Below are 17,748 nucleotides of genomic sequence, written 5' to 3'. Positions count from 1 at the left end.
AACAAATCCAAAGGGAGAAAAGCTCTATAACCTCTATGTAATTGATTTCTTGTATGCATAAAGGAATTCCAGATTCTTTTCTATTAGCTGCTTAGTGAGTTTATTCACTGGTCAGATAGGATTGATTATGCCTTAGCATTAATTGTCTTGACTAACATTTATGGATTTGTTTTAAAATGTACTTTTACTCACTCCTTGGCTTCCAGTCCACGCTCTCTCCTAAACAGAAGAAATTTGAGTTGCACACTACTAATGTATTGCAAGTTACAGCAGCTCTAACAAAGGTTTTGCAATGCCCACAAATCTGAAGGTAGTGCAAGAAGGTAAATCCTAGAATTACAGAATAGTTTGGGTTCCAAGGTACCTTTAAAGGTTATCCAGTCTAACGCCCCTGCAATGAGCAGGAACATTTACAAGATAATGTTGGTCAACAAATACCTTATTCTAGCAGAATGAAGAAGAAATCATCCATCATTAGAGGAACAAGAAGAATATATTGTTTACAAGCACCTAAATGGATGTATGGAGACTTGGTTCCCAGCTGTGTGTGCTGAGCACCAGCCAGCACCAGTCACACTGCCCACAGTGTGTCACAGTGTGTCACTGGCAGCAGACACACCCAGGCACCTCTGTCTCACTCATTCTGTAATGTTAACTTCCAGATGCTGCAGCTGGGGGCAAATTCCATCACATTGAACATGCTTCAGTGAATTAGCCATCTAATTGAGTACAAAAAGGTTTTCTTCCATCAAACAAACAAATGTGGTCACTACTGTGGTCATTACCATGGTCCTTGAGCATAAGGTGCTGCAGTCATACAACAGTCATTGGCCAGGGAGAGTCCAGCTGAGCTCCTACTGACCCCTTCTTTCCATGTATGCTTCTCTGGAAGAAGAAATCCATTCAAAAAAGGCATTTTGTGTCCATTTGCCGTATGTTGCACAGACATTGTCTGCTGTCTTATCATGTGTTAACAAATGAAAGAAAAGAACAGGCTTGACTGTTTCTTCACTGGCAGTCTCCTTCTCCTATCTGCCTCCCTGGCTATGATGATATCCTGGATGAAGCTGCTCATAAGCAGATTGGACCTGAGCATGTCCATACTCTTGGTCACAAAACTAGGTTCAAAAATCCCCCCCAAAAATAGATAGATTCCAAATATCCCTGTTGTACTTCCTTTCTTTTGCTTATGTTTAAACCAGACTTTTGGAAATAGGATATGTCTTTAAGCAGTGGCTCAGGGTATGTAATTTTCACACATAAGTAGCCTAACAGTATCATACAGAACATACTTGAATCAACAGAAGCTTCACTAAACAACAGTTCCTGGCTTATTACATATTTTGATTGCTCCTACCTCTCAACCAGGAAATATGAATGTGTCTCTGCTGAAAAAGTGTTTAGTGTTCAATAAACTTTTCAGTTCAAGAAAACCCATCTGTCTTTATTTCATCTGCCTTTGCCACTGAAAGAGAGAATTAAGTTTCAGTTTTCAAAAATCTGACTATGTGGCTTGGATTGCAAAACAGGTAAAAAAAAGTATCTGATTAATTTGAGGATTCCCATTAGTGATATAAAGAACACAGTTGGGTTTTAATTACTTTTTTAGTACAACCAAGATGATCTAACAAAGCTGATTATTTTGGTGTTTGCCATTGCTTGTTTCTTTAAAATAAATGCAAAAGTACCTTTTCAATTTGTATTAGTATATTACTTTAATTACAAACCACTTCAATAATTTCTTTAATAAACTCTACTATAGCTTGTTCAAATTAATTCCTAATTACTGCCCATAACATCTGGATATTGCAGTAGTGCACATGCTCTATAAAAACAAACATTTAGATCAATCATATCCTGAAGCTTCACATGGATCAAACTGATATTTCCCCACAAAAGAGAAGAAAGAGGATGTCAACCTTGCTAAAATGTGCACCAGGTGTGATATCAGGTACTTAACAAAAAAAGAACCCTACCATACTGGGAATTCTGACCACAACTTTGATCCTTGAAACCTGCATTAAGAAAATGCCATATGCAAAAAAGGATGAACAGAAATATTTTCTAGGGAAAACTGAAGCTCAGAGGCTGAAATATGTCAGACAGCAATACAGCAGACCCAGTAATGAAACACAAACATCTTACTCTGTGAATTTACTGTTCAATTTATTCAAAGGTTTTTGGGCAGGTCCTTCTGCAGCGTTGAAGGCTGATAAAGGTTATGTGAACATTAAATCCCCACCTGCAGCCTTATGCAAACCCCAAAGCTCCATGCCATTCTTTGCTTGCTTTTGGGGCCCTCCCAGAGCTCCTGGAGCTCAGAGGAGAGTTAGCTACCTGCCTGTGGCTTGAAAGGCAAGTCACAGCTGAGATGGGGTTTAGGAAACAGCTTCTGTCTGCCCCTCATCTGTGCATGTCCTGGCTGAGGCTGGAGCCCATCTGTGCAGGTGTGCCCTTCACTGCTGTCCTGGCAGCAGGCAGAGTCTGTCCTTCAGAGCTGAGCCTTGGAGGAACACGGGAGGATGGATGAAATGTGTCACCACAGCTGTGTGAGGCACCCCGGGGGCCCCAGCCACGCAGATGAGATTAATGCAAAAGGGAAAATGGGAAAAGGAAGAATCCATGGTTTAACAGCTGTGAACTGTTCATATTTCAACTACTGTTTTCTGCATTTGTAATACCACTCTGCAATGAAATTTTCTCTCTCATTCTCTTCAAAGATGTTACTTTTAAAACTTCCCTCCAACTTTGGGTTCAAAACTTTGCTTAAAATAAGCATGGATTCTTCTATTTTCTACCAGGATGAGAAAACAGTGACGTGAACTGCTTCATGATAAGCTGTTCATATGATCTTTCCAATGCGGCCTGTAACAAAGGAGCAGTGGAAATTTTATAAGAAAGCCCATAAACTTTTCAACTTCAGTCAAGCCTTTCATTGTGTGTATTTTATTTGTATCAACCTTCTCCCCACTCAGCTTCTCACTGACCCCCACAAGTCAACACTTGAAAATATCACCCTCGGAGAACAGCCTGTTTCCAAATGACCATTGTTCATTTTCATTTTCTCCTTAGATCTTATCTCACATACATTTCTTCTGAGAGCCACCAGCAATAATAATCACCTCCTCTCCAAGAGCACTTGAGTAAATAGCTCTAGGGTGTTGCTGTTCTTTACGTAAGTGGGAGCTGGACTGGGATGAAATAGAGGGGAGTCCTGCTTAAACAGAGACTGCTAGATTGTTTTGGTGAATCCACAGCCCTGCACAGAAGAGCAATGTTGTCTGTGTAATCTAAGGGACTGTTTCATTTGTGACCTTATCATGCATTGGTGCACAGAAAATTTCTTCTCTGCTCCTGCTCACAGCTGCATGTACATGTGTAATTTATCTTCATCATGCCTAGGCATAAAGCCAGGGAGGGGCATGGGAAAAGCTGTCCTTCTGCTTTTTTCATTTTCTCGTATCAAGAGGTTCCTGTGTTTGCTCAGCTGGGGAGAGTTGCTGCAGGCTTCCTAGGTCTCCCGCTGAAGTGGCAGCCCAAGGGCTCTTCCCAGTGGGAAGGCTATGCAGCTCCTGCTTTCAGGCAGAGAGATGTTTTTTAAGTAGCAAAGCAAGAACTGAATATTCTGAGGTGAGAATCTAAGCTCAGACTCTTTTTGAGATATATCTTTATTTGCAAAGAACAGGGGTGTTTCCCAGCATCTTAGTGCTCATTGTTCAGGGCTTCTCTGTGACTCCAGAGGAAACGTCTGGGAAAGAAAACCAGCTTTGCAGATGGCTCGAGATGTGAAGTTCAGGCTGGATTCCCTGTTGTTTCTGCTCCTCCTGGATGGGGCTGCTTGCCTTCACTTAAAGCTACGCAAATCTTCTGGATAAAATTCAGCATTGCTGATTCCACGGAGCGTGTACAGAGGCAGCCTGCTGTCCTTACCTGACGTCCTCCTTCCCCAGTGGGATGAACACATCATGGGTTACACAAAAACCGGCAGCAGACATATTGCCCTCCTTTAAGAAAAGCCTATTGTATTCCTCTAAGAAAAGCCACCCCTTAGAGGCACTTTCCAGCAGCAGCAGCGGCAGCCCGTGCTGCAGAAACTCGGGATCACGGACACGGGCAACGGGAGCCGCCGCGCGGGGCTGCAAAGCCTGGCTGAGATAACAGGAAACGAGGGCGGGGAGAGCCCAAACCACAGCGCGCAAATGCCTCGGGAAGCGACTTTTCCTCGACAGAGAATGGGGGCTGGGCTGAGGGGGCCGGGCCGGGGACTGGGCCGAGGGGCCGGGCCTAGGGGCTGGGCAGGGGGCTGGGCCGAGGGGCTGGGCTGGGTGCCAGGCCGGGAGGCTGGGCAAGGGAGCCGGACCGAGGGCTGGGCCGGGAGGCTGAGCAGGGGGCTGGACCGGGAGGCTGGGCCGAAGGGCCGTGCAGGGGGCCGGGCCGAGGGGCTGGGCAGGGGACCGGGCCGAGGGGCTGGGCAGGGGGCCGGGCCGAGGGGCCGGGCCGAGGGGCTGGGCAGGGGGCCGGGCCGAGGGGCCGTGCAGGGGGCCGTGCAGGGGGCCGTGCAGGGGGACAGGGCCGAGGGGCCGGGCCGGGAGCTGGGCAGGGGGACCCAGCCCCGCCCTGCCGGGAGCAGCGCTGCAGCGCCGCCGGCCGCCAGGAGGTGGCGCGCGAGGACGCGGGGCTGCCGGGGGTCCCGCCCGGGGTGGGTGCAGGCCCGCGGCCCCCCCGCTCAGCGCGGGCAGGCGGGAGGGCAGCTCCGCAGCCCGGGACAAAGGGAACCGCCCCTGCGCACGGCGGAGGCGGTGGGCTGCTCGCAAGGGAGGGATGCTCGGCTACAGGCAGGCGCCGTCTGTAGGAGCAGGGATGCGACCTGCTTCGCGGCTCCGCCGGCATGGACTTGGAGGGAGGGAGGGAAGGAAGGGAGCTGTGGGGTAAAGGGACCGACCGCCTCAGCGGCTTGTCCCGTAGCAGCAGCTGTGGCACGTCCGGGGACATTCTGGGAGGAGCTCCCGGCTCAGGCAGCGCCCGAGCCGTGTGCGGAGCCGTGCGGGAGCGGCGGTGCCCCCGTGCCGGGCGGGCGGCAGAGCCTGCGCTCAGGGGAAATCACAACCACGCAATAAAAGCCCTTTGAGCAGTGAATGGCCTCCCTTTTACGTGTCAGTAGCGCAGAGAATCCAGCAGACACCCCGGCTCCTCTCGCTGGGGTGGGCTGTGCCCTCTCGGCAGCTCTTCCCCCAGCAGCCGCATCCAGCGCTTCCCCCCGCTCTGCAGCGGCTCCGGGGCGGCGCTCGGCGGGGAGCGCTCGGCCGCCATCGCTGCCCGCCGTCCCACGGCCTCGGCGTGCCCATTGTCAGCCTGCCAGCATCCAGCCGGCCGCAAGCCTCGCCAGCCGAGTGCGAGATTTCCATCGTGTCACTGTGCTAAGCACGGCAAGAAGAGGAACAATTTTTAATGCGAATTCCTTCAGGCTCTTGTTTACATCTTTGGCCAGAGCTCCCGAAAGCAAATCGTTTGCGTGCTTTACAAGGTGGTAGAGTAGTTTTTTTTTTAACTTCTGACTCTTTTGTCGATATATTTACACTCTGCCCTTGAACAGCATTGTAATTACCAAGCACTTCCCTATTTTCTATATACTAGTATTTTTCCGATTACCTAAGATCAACAGCCTCATTGGCAGCTGGCTTAATCCCCCAAACCTCTGAATATCTGAAGTGGAGAAATTGCAGAGATAGATGTGAACTGTGTAACTTGGTCTTCGTTTGCTTGATGCAGCAGAGAAAACCAGAGTGCTTACAGCATTTGGGAGGAACCAGGGAATGCACTGCCCCTCTTTACTAAGGCTCACTAGCATACAGCTTTTTGATCTCTAGAATACGAGTGAAGAAGCTACCCAGCTGCTGTATGGATCTGCAGTTATGTGTCCGTGAGGTATAACCCAAGAATAGGGAGAAAATGTCTAAAAATTTTTCCAACAATTCTGTGTGCTATAATTTGAGGAAAATGTGTAAGCTGCTCTCTGAACCATGTTTCTTTTGAGTGTGGCTGAATGGTACTGAGAGATATAAATTCGCTACAGCAGGCCAGCAAACATTTTTTCCTGAAGGAGCATTGTGTGCTTTTTTTGATTCCTTTTTCTTGGCATTTAGGATACTTCCATTTCAATGGCATCTCATGGTCTTATAAACATAATGGTATTATTTGTGTTCAAGGTGTATCACAGAATCACAGAATCACAGAATTTTCAAGACTGGAAGGGACCTATAAGATCATCTAGTCCAGCCGATGTTCTAACTGTTCAACTAGATCATGGCAGCAAGTGCCACATCCAGTCTTTTTTTAAATTCTTCAAGGGATGATGCCTCCACCACCTCACTGGGTAAATGATTCCAGTTTCTGACCACTCTTTCTGTGAAGTATTTTCTTCTTACTTCTAACTTACATCTACCTTGACGCAACTTGAGACTGTGTCCTCTTGTTCTATCCGTTGTCGCCCGGAGAAAGAGGCCGACCCCCAGCTCACCACAGCCACCCTTCAGGAAGTTGTAGAGAGTGATGAGGTCACCCCTTAGTATAGTCTTAAGTTTCTAAGGCCACACATCTGGTACAGGACTAAAGAAAGGTGACCTCTTAGATCCCTGTTTTTGGGCCTGGGATTTTTCAATATGAATTGGATACCTAAACTGCAAGTATAGGTAACAGAGGAGGTGGTTGGGGATGGTAATCAGGACTGCACAGTAAGTGGGAAGGGACCTGAATTTTAGCTGGTAGAAACTATGAAGCCTTTTGCCAGCTCACGTCCTGTGGGATGCTCAGACTAAACAGGACTCAGAAGAGACTTAAAGTCATCCCACTGGATGCAGGTGATAAAAACATGCATTTACTTCCCAAGTAGTCACTGGTAATAGTGTTTTTATGTAACATTTATCTACTTGCCTGAGAGAACTTACCAGGAAAGTGGGAGAGCTGGGGCTGGTGAGGAATGCCCAGGCTGCCACTGGGACACTGATGAGGCTGTCCTACTGTGAAAAAAAGCAGCTAAAGATTTGGAGATGAGGAATGCATGGGAACAGACTTAATAGTTCAGGCCCTGCAATCCACTGGTGAGAACACTTAGCAAGGAATGGGGAGTGCAGTTTCAGTCCCAGATCTGTGCACATCTGTCATTTGATGCCTCACTGAATGCACAATGGTTATTAAATCCATCACAATTAAGATCTACTCCTCCAGCTTGTCCATGGTTTTCCCATTATTTTATTTTGTATTTCATGAGGCAGAATTGTGTCTGTGGTGCCTTGCTTAAGAAAATGCTGTGGATGTGTGTTGGTGTTCACTGAGCATGCCTGTGAGCTTGGTCCCTTGGGCAGGTAAACAGCAGGAGCCTTGTTTGTAAATCTCCAAAGGGTGGTGGGCACTGAGAAGCACAGCTTAGACAAGACAGTTTCTGGGCATGCACAGAACTACAATATTAGGCTGGCAAGTATAAAAATAAGATGGTTTCTACAGTGGTTGTAATTTTTCTGGATTTTGATAAAAATTCAATCTAAATTTTACAGTATTCTGTTGAGTTCACAAAGCCTCAGAAGTGTTCAGAGCTAATTTTCTGACTGTCTTTGCACTTATATTTTTACCAGCTTTTGTATTTCCTTTTCTTTTTTCCTTTATGCTGTTTCTCATGTGGGTGTGAGAACTATGTGATGTGTTCCCCTGCCATATGGAACAAAAGTTTTGAAATGATCTGTCTTCTGTATTAAATCTCAGCTGAAAAACACCATTTGCTGTGTTTTCTGACTTCTTCAGAGACAGTGTTGCTTCTGATCAGTTTTATAACAACATCAGTTTTGTAATGGGGGGTTACAGTTTTCCTCAGAGATAACAGGAAACAAAGTCTGCAGGAATTCTCATTCACATGACTGTTTTGCTCTGATTGTGCCTGGATGTGATGAGAGTGCTCAGTCAAGGCGGGTTCAGAGCTACACCCAGTCCCTCCGACAGCCCTGAAGGGAGCATTGCACCAAGAGGAGCAGCTGGATGCTCTGCTTTGACACCGAGTGGGTGGTGACTCCAGAGACACAATGCTGCAGAGAAGTGGTGGCCTTGTAGCTGTCTCATTTGGTGTCCAGTTCCAAGACATCTGCTAATTTAACATTGGCTGTGAGAACTGTCGAGCAAATGGCTTGGAAACGAGGAGGTGCCGTAGGGGGAAAAACCTGATGCCATATAACACTGCTCATTCAAAAAAAAAAAAAAAAAAAAATCCTGAAACCTTTCCAGCCCCTCTCCCTTCAGCTACAAGATGCTCTGTCACTGTCTGTGTCTCCCATGCACAGGGTGATTAATGGCCACTTTAGGCCGGCAGTTTATAGCTCATAAATACTTGGGTGTGTCAGACTGTAATGGATCCCTTAGGAATGACAGTACTGTTTGGACAGTGGCTGAACACATCCCTCTGAATTCCCATCCCTTCAGCATGGAAAATGGATTTTAATGGTCACAAACAGATGGTGCCCATGAAAGAAGAAAAAAACCCCCGGATTATAGTTTATGTCAGACAGGGTAGAGAAAATAACCTGCTATATTTAAAGCTTCATTTTATTAGAAACAATAATTTAGCCTCAAGCCATTGTGGTACAATAAAAAAAAAAAACCCTCAATATTAATATTAGCAATAAGTGGATCTCAAAAGACACAGCAGTTCTGTTTAAACTAAGTAGGAGAATCTCAGTCCAAAAGTAGGGTTATATTTTAGCTTGCTCTTTTTGTTTGCTTGTTTTGTTCAAATGAGAGAGATTTGATTTCCCCAATTAATCAGTCAGGGAGCAGAAACAGTTGAATTGAAGTGTCCTACAGCCCAGAAGAATGTCATTAACAACACTTTAAGTTTTTGAGCTTTATCTAAGTCAGCTGGAAATCTAGTTATTTCCATTTATTGGAAAGTCAGGAAAAAAGTATTCAGGTTTGGTCACCCTGAAATAATTAATTCAAGCAGGATACTGGACTGCAAAATCCTAGCAATTTTGGTTCAAGTGCTTGTTCAAGCCTCGAGAGAGCACAGAAACGTCCATTAATGCACAGTTTATGTGTAATATAGTGATAAATACAAGGCCTATTACTGACTGAGGCACAGACACAAGATTTAAATTTCATTGTAGACACCTCTGTGACTGTGATTTATTTAAAAAAATCCATATAATACCTTAGATATTTTTTTCCATTATCACCTCAAATCAGTACCAGCAAACCCACCCAGAGTTCTTGGAGTCCTGGACTAAAGCCCATAAAACACACCAGTTCCTTGCTGGTTGTGGCTACAGGTTTGCTGATGTTATCCTCTCTTTATGATACTTTTAATCTTGCGTTCCTGCCCAGTTTCAAAAGGATTGAATGCTGTCTTTCTCCTTGTGCTTTACCCAAAAGAGTGCAGAAGGAGGTGGCTAAGGTATATCAGCTAAGGTACTAGATAGTATTCTGGATACCATTTGCCTGGGTGGTAGAGGGAGCTTAAATGTGAATGGCAGTTGTTCCTCCTTGAGCCATGTTTTAAAATGTAAAAATGTGCATGGACAGAGGGATAACAAGTATCTGAGCACATCTGTAGATCTTTTTGTGAAGAATCTTTCTTCTGCACTGGCATCTCTTACAGGGCGGCGGAAAGAAATTACATCCCTCCTTCCACTCTGTTTTTCACTGACAAGTGTTGCATATTATGGAACTAAATATCTAAGTGCTTGACACTGTGTAGGGATTTTAGACTATGACTTGCATTCCTAGCATCCAATGTCTAAAGCTTTTTATAGTTCCTGCCTGGTGTGTGTCTCTGGAGTCAAAAGGAAGGTAAAATGTTTTTGCTTCCTCTGATATCAGACAAAGCTTTCAGTGAACAACTTTCAGGGCTTGAATTCAAAGGACATCTGAGATGGGACCTTGCATGACCAGACTAGCAGGAGTGGGTTTGTTCCCTGGTGTATTTCTGCAGAGCAGTGCCCTGCAGTGCTGAGTAGAAGGGTTCAGCACTGCCCTGTCACAGCCTGGCTGAGCAGTGATTAGGTTTTCATTCCTGAATGTGTCATCTGTGAGATTTGCAGGCCATTTCCTTGATATAAGGGGGAAACTGGAGGGATGTTGTGATTAAACTGCTGAAGTGATGGATGTAGTCACTTGCTGTGGTGCTGGCCCATGGCCAGCAGCCCTGGGAGGCTGCCGTGGGCAGCCTGCAAGTACAGGAAGCACAGGGATATGGAGCAAGCAGGTAATGGGCAAATAAATTGAATGGGATATGTGAAAATGCAAGAAAGTGACACTAAAGAAGTGCTTTTTACCATGATCTTGTATATTAATTCTCTGGTAGTATGGATAATGGCACAAAGAGGGAAATTAACTTTCAGAGTTAGAAACAAAACCTGTGAAATATTTTTCATGTCATGACCAAGAAGCTTTTGTGCTTTTTTAGAGAATGCAAAGACTCAGCCTCCAACGGCTTCTGCAGGGAGAGATGAGAAGCAACTGGGACCACAGCTGTGTTGAGTTTGTACCAGAGAATCTTAATTTCTTTACAGGCTTTTTTTGAGACTTGCAGTAGAGAAAGACCCAATATTTGTCTCTTTGGCCCCAAACCAAGCATGCTATGTTTGATTCTCCATCTTACTAACCTCCTCTGAGCTCCACTGGAAGCCAGTTACTGACATTTGCACTGCATGGAATGTAGAATTAGTGTGTTAAATCAGCACCAGCATACAGCGTTGTCAGCTCCTGCTTTTTATGAAGAAAGAATCACGATTTTCCTTGAAGTCTGTGCTTCTGGGTCTGTATGAGTATCTCAAAATTCCTTAAAGAAGGAAAGAAAAAGAAAGAGAGAAAGAAAAAAGGAAGGAAGGAAGGAAGGAAGGAAGGAAGGAAGGAAGGAAGGAAGGAAGGAAGGAAGGAAGGAAGGAAGGAAGGAAGGAAGGAAGGAAGGAAGGAAGGAAGGAAGGAAGGAAGGAAGGAAGGAAGGAAGGAAGAAGAAAGAAAGAAAGAAAGAAAGAAAGAAAGAAAGAAAGAAAGAAAGAAAGAAAGAAAGAAAGAAAGAAAGAAAGAAAGAAAGAAAGAAAGAAAGAAAGAAAGAAAGAAAGAAAGAAAGAAAGAAAGAAAGAAAGAAAGAAAGAAAGAAAGAAAATATGAACCAAATGTAAAAATTGAAAGAGAACTGAACAATAGGAAATGATATATGCTTTTTAATGCTCATGATTTTTGTGGCATGGCCAATCACTTTTCAATGCTTAGACTTGGCGAAATCAGAAAAACTACAGAGAAGTGTAGACAACATTTCTTGCAGATCTTGCTAGGGAAAGAGAAGTGAGGAACAAAGAGGACATGAGAAGGTCTTTGTCTTTTTCTCAGTGGGGTGAGCATGCCTGTTATTGTGTGAAACAGAAGGCAGCAGTGTATTCCTGGTGGCCCTCAGAGCTTCAGGCCATTTGGGTGATTATTGGATGGCCATGGCTGGAGCCTGGGAGAACAGTATGTGTTATTGCAGGGTAATAACTGGGCTGGTGTGTGGGGTCTGGGCAGCTGGCCCTCTGGCCCTTCCAGGCTGCATGGAGACAACTGGCCCATTTCACTGGATCCCCTCTGATGGTAATAACTTCTAGTCCCAGCTAGCTGCAGATGGATGCAAACCGGTGACCTGGAGGTGAAGTATCCCATTCCAGTGCCCTGAGTCACTCCTGCTGTCATTACAATGAGCTTTCTGTGCCCTGTGCAGGGATGCTCTTGCTTTGCTGCTTGCCAGACTGCCCCTCAGCTGTGGTTAAAACAAATGCTCTGCTTTCCACAAAGTCTTCCCCTATGGCCCCTTATTTATTTTAAAGGACACAGAATGTGTCAGCTGCGACTGTATTGCTAATTACAAATATCACCTTTTGCTTTGTCTTCTCTCACCTTGAAAAGTCAGATCTTTGCTAAAGGCTGGAGACCATACAACTCATAGCAGATCACAACTCATAGTTGTGGGCTACCAGATGTGAGAATACGAGCTGTGAGTTCAGTGCCAATTATTCCTGTTTTACATTTTGTCCCATTCTCTCAGCAGTGTGGCCCTGTAGCTCCTGGAAGCTGGTAGCACCTCAGCCAAGGAAGCTACTTCATACCAGGAGAACAGCTCCTGTTTGTAACATGCTGGTCTGGCCTGTAAGGTTTGCATATTGTGGTGTCCCTGAGGCTGCACAGTTTAATACTGCCTGCATCTAGAAGGCAGCAGGGGAAGCTTGTCTATGGAACTGACACTTGTCCAGACAAGTCAATGGCCACAGTGCACTATGACTGGGGTGTTCACATGCATATGGAGATGTAGCTCATTATTTCTGCAAGTGCCATTCAGCTCTGCTGTTATGCAGCTCCCCACCTTATCTAGTGTAGCACACACTAGACAGACACCATGTGCTCTGGCAAAGTAGGATAGGCTTATTGGGAGAAATCTACAGCACACAAGCCACATTCAGGAAACAGTATTAACTAAAACTCTTTCCATCTCAAAAAACATGGAAAACCTGTTAATTAAAGTAAAAAGAATCAGGGGGGTCTGAATGAAGCTCCCTCCACTGTGCTTCACTTCTTTCTTTTCTTGGGCTGGTTCGTGTTTGCCCAAAGTACAACACTAAAGCACAAATCCTTATATGTGTGTTTGCTCCGGCTGGTTAAAACAATGCCTTCATACTATTTATTTTTGTGAAATGAATGCAGACCTCTGTAGGAGCCTTGTGCCTCAGTGTTTTGCAGTAAAGGTCAGGAGTCTATTCATGAGACTTCCAAAGTGTTATTGTTAAAACATCTCTTTGCTATGTCACTGTTTCCCCTTCCCTCTCCTCATTCAAAATAACACATTGTCATTAGTGACTTATAAGGCTCTCCCTCTAAGCACAGCATATCCAGCTTTCCTTCATTTTTTTCCCCAAGCTTCCTTCCTATTTAAACAAAGAATTGTTTTAGTCATTTGGGACTGAAATATTCCTAGCCTTGCTATCATGAAAAAAAAAATCACTCTCTTTTATGGAGTGATTTATAAGCACTGCAGTTTTATTGCTGTTGTGAGCTGCAGTATCATGATTTGTTAAAATAGAAAAGTTATGTTCTAATATGGCCATTGTTGCAATGTTCACTCTAACCTTTCTATGACTAATGTGACCAAAGCTTTAAGCTTTTAATACATCAGTCACTTTATGAACCCTTGTAAGTAATACTTCAGCAAGAAGGAAGAGAGGAAGGCATGCTGTTGTAATTCAGTAATGCAGTGTACAACTAATCCTTGTACTCCTAAGTGCATATTGTCACTTTCATTATATATCTTGATTTCAGACAACTTTAACTTGACATTTAATTTTTTACTCGATGATTTTTAAAGTAAAAAAATGTCCGTAAGATCATCCAAAAGGGCATTTTCAGTTATTTGGACACTCATTTATTACTTAGACAATCTTTATGTTGAGCCTGGTGTGGTGTCTCTGACCAAGTCGTGTCCTATGTTAAAGTCACTGTCCCTCATCTGAGCACACTGAGCATGATGAACCCAAAACTGGTCCCCTACATGCCAGAAATTATTCTGTTTATTGCTAACCTACTTGGGTTTTTTCAGATGTATCTGTCTTTATACATTGAAATGGTTAATTGTCTTTGCAGTTCATTCTACTAAATTAAAAAAAAAATCTTCTTGGGAGAGCATTTATTCACCTATAACCATGTTACCTCTTAGTCTCCATTTTGGTGACTTGAGCAGAGCGAGCTCTGTAGGTGTCTTAGTGAGGCTGAGAAATAATTTCTATGCATTTTAAAGCACTCTTATGGAATTACTAAATGGTTTCTGAAGGAAATGCAACTTACCTCATCACAGTGTCTGTCTAACACCTTCCCACTCTTTTCCTCATACCTTACTGAGTCCTTGGCCGCTTTCAGTCCAAACTGTCAGAGGGGCGACAGTCTCAGAGTCATTCCAGTCTGTGCATTTAGAGCTGTATGGAAATGTTGCACTGTGAGGAGGTGATACACATCTGTGCTACTGGGAAAGGAGAAGCAGCCAGAGCTCAGCCAGCTGCCCAGCCTGTGCCTTGGGCTGCTGAGCCAGCATTGCTGAGCAGGGCCATAGTGAGAAGACAGCAGCAAACACATTAGGGGCAGAAATTCCTACTGCATAAATAGAAAGAAAGAAACTAAAAATGCAATTTCATAGGAAACCAACTTTCCTAAATTGTTTCATGAGCTGCAGAACTAGTCCTGAACTTCAGGCATCACTGCTGGATGCAGTGCTCCCCACTCAGAAGAGACCTTCCTGTAAAGCATATAAATTTGTAGATGTTACAAATTTAAAGATGCCATCTGTGTCAATCATTATTTTCATGTTTGAATTATATTTTCTCTTTTGTGATTTTTTACATTTCTATGTGTATGAATTTGGGCTTTGTTAATACTAGCAAACATGTTATGATCATTTGGCCAGAAATTCTGCATTATACAACACTCTACAGTGCTTTGAATAGAAGCCACTCAGGATGAGACTTTCAAGACCTTTCTCTGTCATGCTGTGTATCTGCCATAACAACAGAATAAGATACTCCAACCAGCTTTGACAGTCAGCCACCTCTGGTAACTAATGCATTTTGTGGTGACTTTTACTGTCCCTGCCATGTTATGAATTATTGTCCTGCCTGTTGCCTTAAGCAATTAATAACACAAATTCTGATACCCTCTGCCCCATCACAATGACAATCCACCAATTCCATCTGTAAATGTATGGACTCAGGAGATAGCCTGTCATCTCTTGGAGGAAGCAGTTACTGGTCAATGTGTGTCAGCTGGAAGATGAAGGGCTCTGTGCTCCCTGAAAGAGGTGAGTTTCAATTCTCACACTCTGTCATGTCAGTGATTTTGGGATGAATTGCCACCTGAGGTCAAGATGATTTGCATATAAATGTTAATGATGATACAGTGCAGTGTAGAGGTCAGGGCATGTTGCTGGTGATCAGCATTTAGGGAGCTCATGGGATGACTGTCATGCACCTGGGAATGGACTAAGAAGTAAGAATGTAAAAATTGCTTGCTTGTTATTTTTGACAGTTTACAGGTATCTATATATATTTCATTTGTGTTTGCATTTTTCAGAGAAAAATTCTTTTACCGGCCTTGTATATATGAAGCTATATTTTTATGTGCAGAAGCTTTGGCTGATTCAAAGCTCATTAATAAATTTTGTAGCCATGAAAGGAAATGCGCACTTGATATCGTGTGAAAAGGTGAGCTGTGTTTCCTGCAACAGAAAAAGGGGTTTTGGCAGGTTTTGTCTAACACATAATATTACAGATGTATATTTTATATATATACCATCTTACAAATAAAAATATAAATATATGAAATAAATTTAGAACATATCATACCATGATAATATATTACTATATACTTTATGTACTATATATGTATATTATAGCATTGGGTTCCTTGCTACAGTGGCATTTTCATTTAGCATTTTTGATAATTCTGAATTTGTTGTGTCTGAATGGCTAACAGAATGCTTGTAAGGACGTAGCCTGAACTGATATATAATGTGCTGTAGGCTAAAGTTGTGAAAGGTACAATAGCATAAAATAGTGTGGAGGTGTTATTATGGGCAGAGATAAGGGAAACTAGGCTCAAACCGATGGATTTATTTGCTTTTTTTAGTAGTTCCTCAGCTGTGGGGAATTTGCATCATTCCATCTCCTGAGGATATTGCAGTGTGTCTGAAGTGGCCACAACACATGTGTAACTGTGTCAGGGAGAGCTGCCTGCAGAGGCCTAAAGGAGGGCCAGGAAGTGAGTTAAGGGTTTGATGGTGTGGACAAGCAGGAACCCTTTTCTGGGCTCATTCTCTTGTGTTTCTGCAATGCCATGCTCCAAAGGGGGGTAGGCGAGGAAACCTGGACCCCCATTCCCTTTTGTCCTCAAAACTTTAACAGATGCTAAAGCTGGTACACATCTATCAACTACTGGTTTGCTATTGTCACTGTACTTTAGAGTACAAGGCTTGAATTTGTTGCATTTCATCTTCCAAGTACTTCTCATTAGGCATTATTTTTGTTCAAGCCCTTCCTCACTGTAAATGTATGTAGGCTGTAATCAAGTAATTTCTTAACCGCTTGAATGAACATAAATAGATAAGATTTTTCAGTCTCCAGCAAACAGCTGTATTTTCCTGTTCTAGCCATCCATCCCTAAGCTCTTTGCAGATTTTCAGCCTCCTTTTTGGAAGCTGGATCTCCTCAAAGGACACTGTCTTCTAGCAGTGAGCTTATGGATGCCATATGAAGAGAAAGTGCCATCCCTTTGCCATTCAGTATTATTTCCCTATTTCTTCACCCAAAAATCTTTTAAGCTTTTAAATATGAGGTGTTCTGCTCAATTATCTGTCTTGTAGAGCCTCAAGGCAGTTCCCCATTGTGGAGAGTTCATCTCAGTTCTTTCTTCCCAGTTGCCCAAGCTTTTATTTTGAAAACACATTTTACTTGACTGAGCATGGTGTACAGGCAAGACAAATTGCTCTGGCTGCTCTTCTAAACTTTGTGATACCTATGTATTTTCTCAGCAATTCTGGATGTATTTTTAGATGATTAGTGAAAATTATGATTCTGCACCTTCCCCACTGTTTTGTAAAGGTCTGTGAATCAGCCAGTCCTTGTTTAACCTAACATATCCTCCAGTAACTGCTAGAAGATTGCATTTTTTCTACAGTTAATATAGAATGGCACAAGTTGAATATGAAATTACATGCTGGGCAGTTACCTAAGGGTATGAAGCCTTCATACTTGCTTTTTGATTGAAACTTGCAGCTTCTGAAAACAAAACTTGATTGATTTCACTTGGTAGATTTCCTTTAAATTATGGCTGCTCTTGGTCTGGTAACCACTGCACAGCACAGCTGGGCATTCCATTGATTAGTTTAATTCCAATAGTTTAGTTTAATCCTGATTTTCCTGTGGCTCATGAATTTATTCTGAGAGTGCACACAAAAATTTCTATCATGAGTCACTGATCAATAAAAACTGATTTTTTTTCTTTACTTTTTATTTTGACCCCTGAATTAGATTGGAAAAGGGAAAACTTAGATATCAGTTGTTCTGGTGCAAATGCAAATTCCTTCTGGTGAATGAAAGAAAAAAGTAGGGGGTGTGAATAAAACAAATGGGTATTTTTAGACTTGATATGAAGAACACCAGTAAAATCAGAAACTTTGCAGACAAGAGTGTGAGTATGGCAAAACACAATTTTCACTTCAAAAAGCTATTAAAAAAAAGGTGGGAGGTTTTTTAGGAGCCAGGATCACTGGTTCCTAAAATATCACATACATTATTATCTATTTGTAGAAGTTTGAGTGATAGCTGTGTGGTGTTTAAGAAAATTAATTTTTTTTTTTTTAATTCACAGGAGAATAAACCCCCTTTCCATTTCTCTAAGTTCTTCTGAAATGCTTGTTTGGCACTTGTTGAGAAGACAGAAGAAAAAGGGGAGGCCCAGGTGGAGAACTTCCCCATTTAATACTTCCTCTGGCTTGCATTTTCCTTGCTCTGGCTCCACACTACGGGCTAGGTACAAGTGCGAATCGAGATGCTGGGAGATTGCTACATGGTTTTGGAGGGTGCCTGGTCATAAAGGACTTGATGCAAGATGAATATTTCATTTTGTATGCTTAAAAGTGAGTTCTTAAAGACTTGTGTGTGTAAATACAAGGAAACCTACACAAGAAAGCACTGTGATTAA

This window comes from Melospiza georgiana, chromosome 2, assembly GCF_028018845.1.
Source record: "Melospiza georgiana isolate bMelGeo1 chromosome 2, bMelGeo1.pri, whole genome shotgun sequence".
Lineage (NCBI taxonomy): Eukaryota > Metazoa > Chordata > Aves > Passeriformes > Passerellidae > Melospiza > Melospiza georgiana.
The sequence above is the reverse complement of the archived record's forward strand: the minus strand, read 5'-3'. Positions refer to the sequence as shown.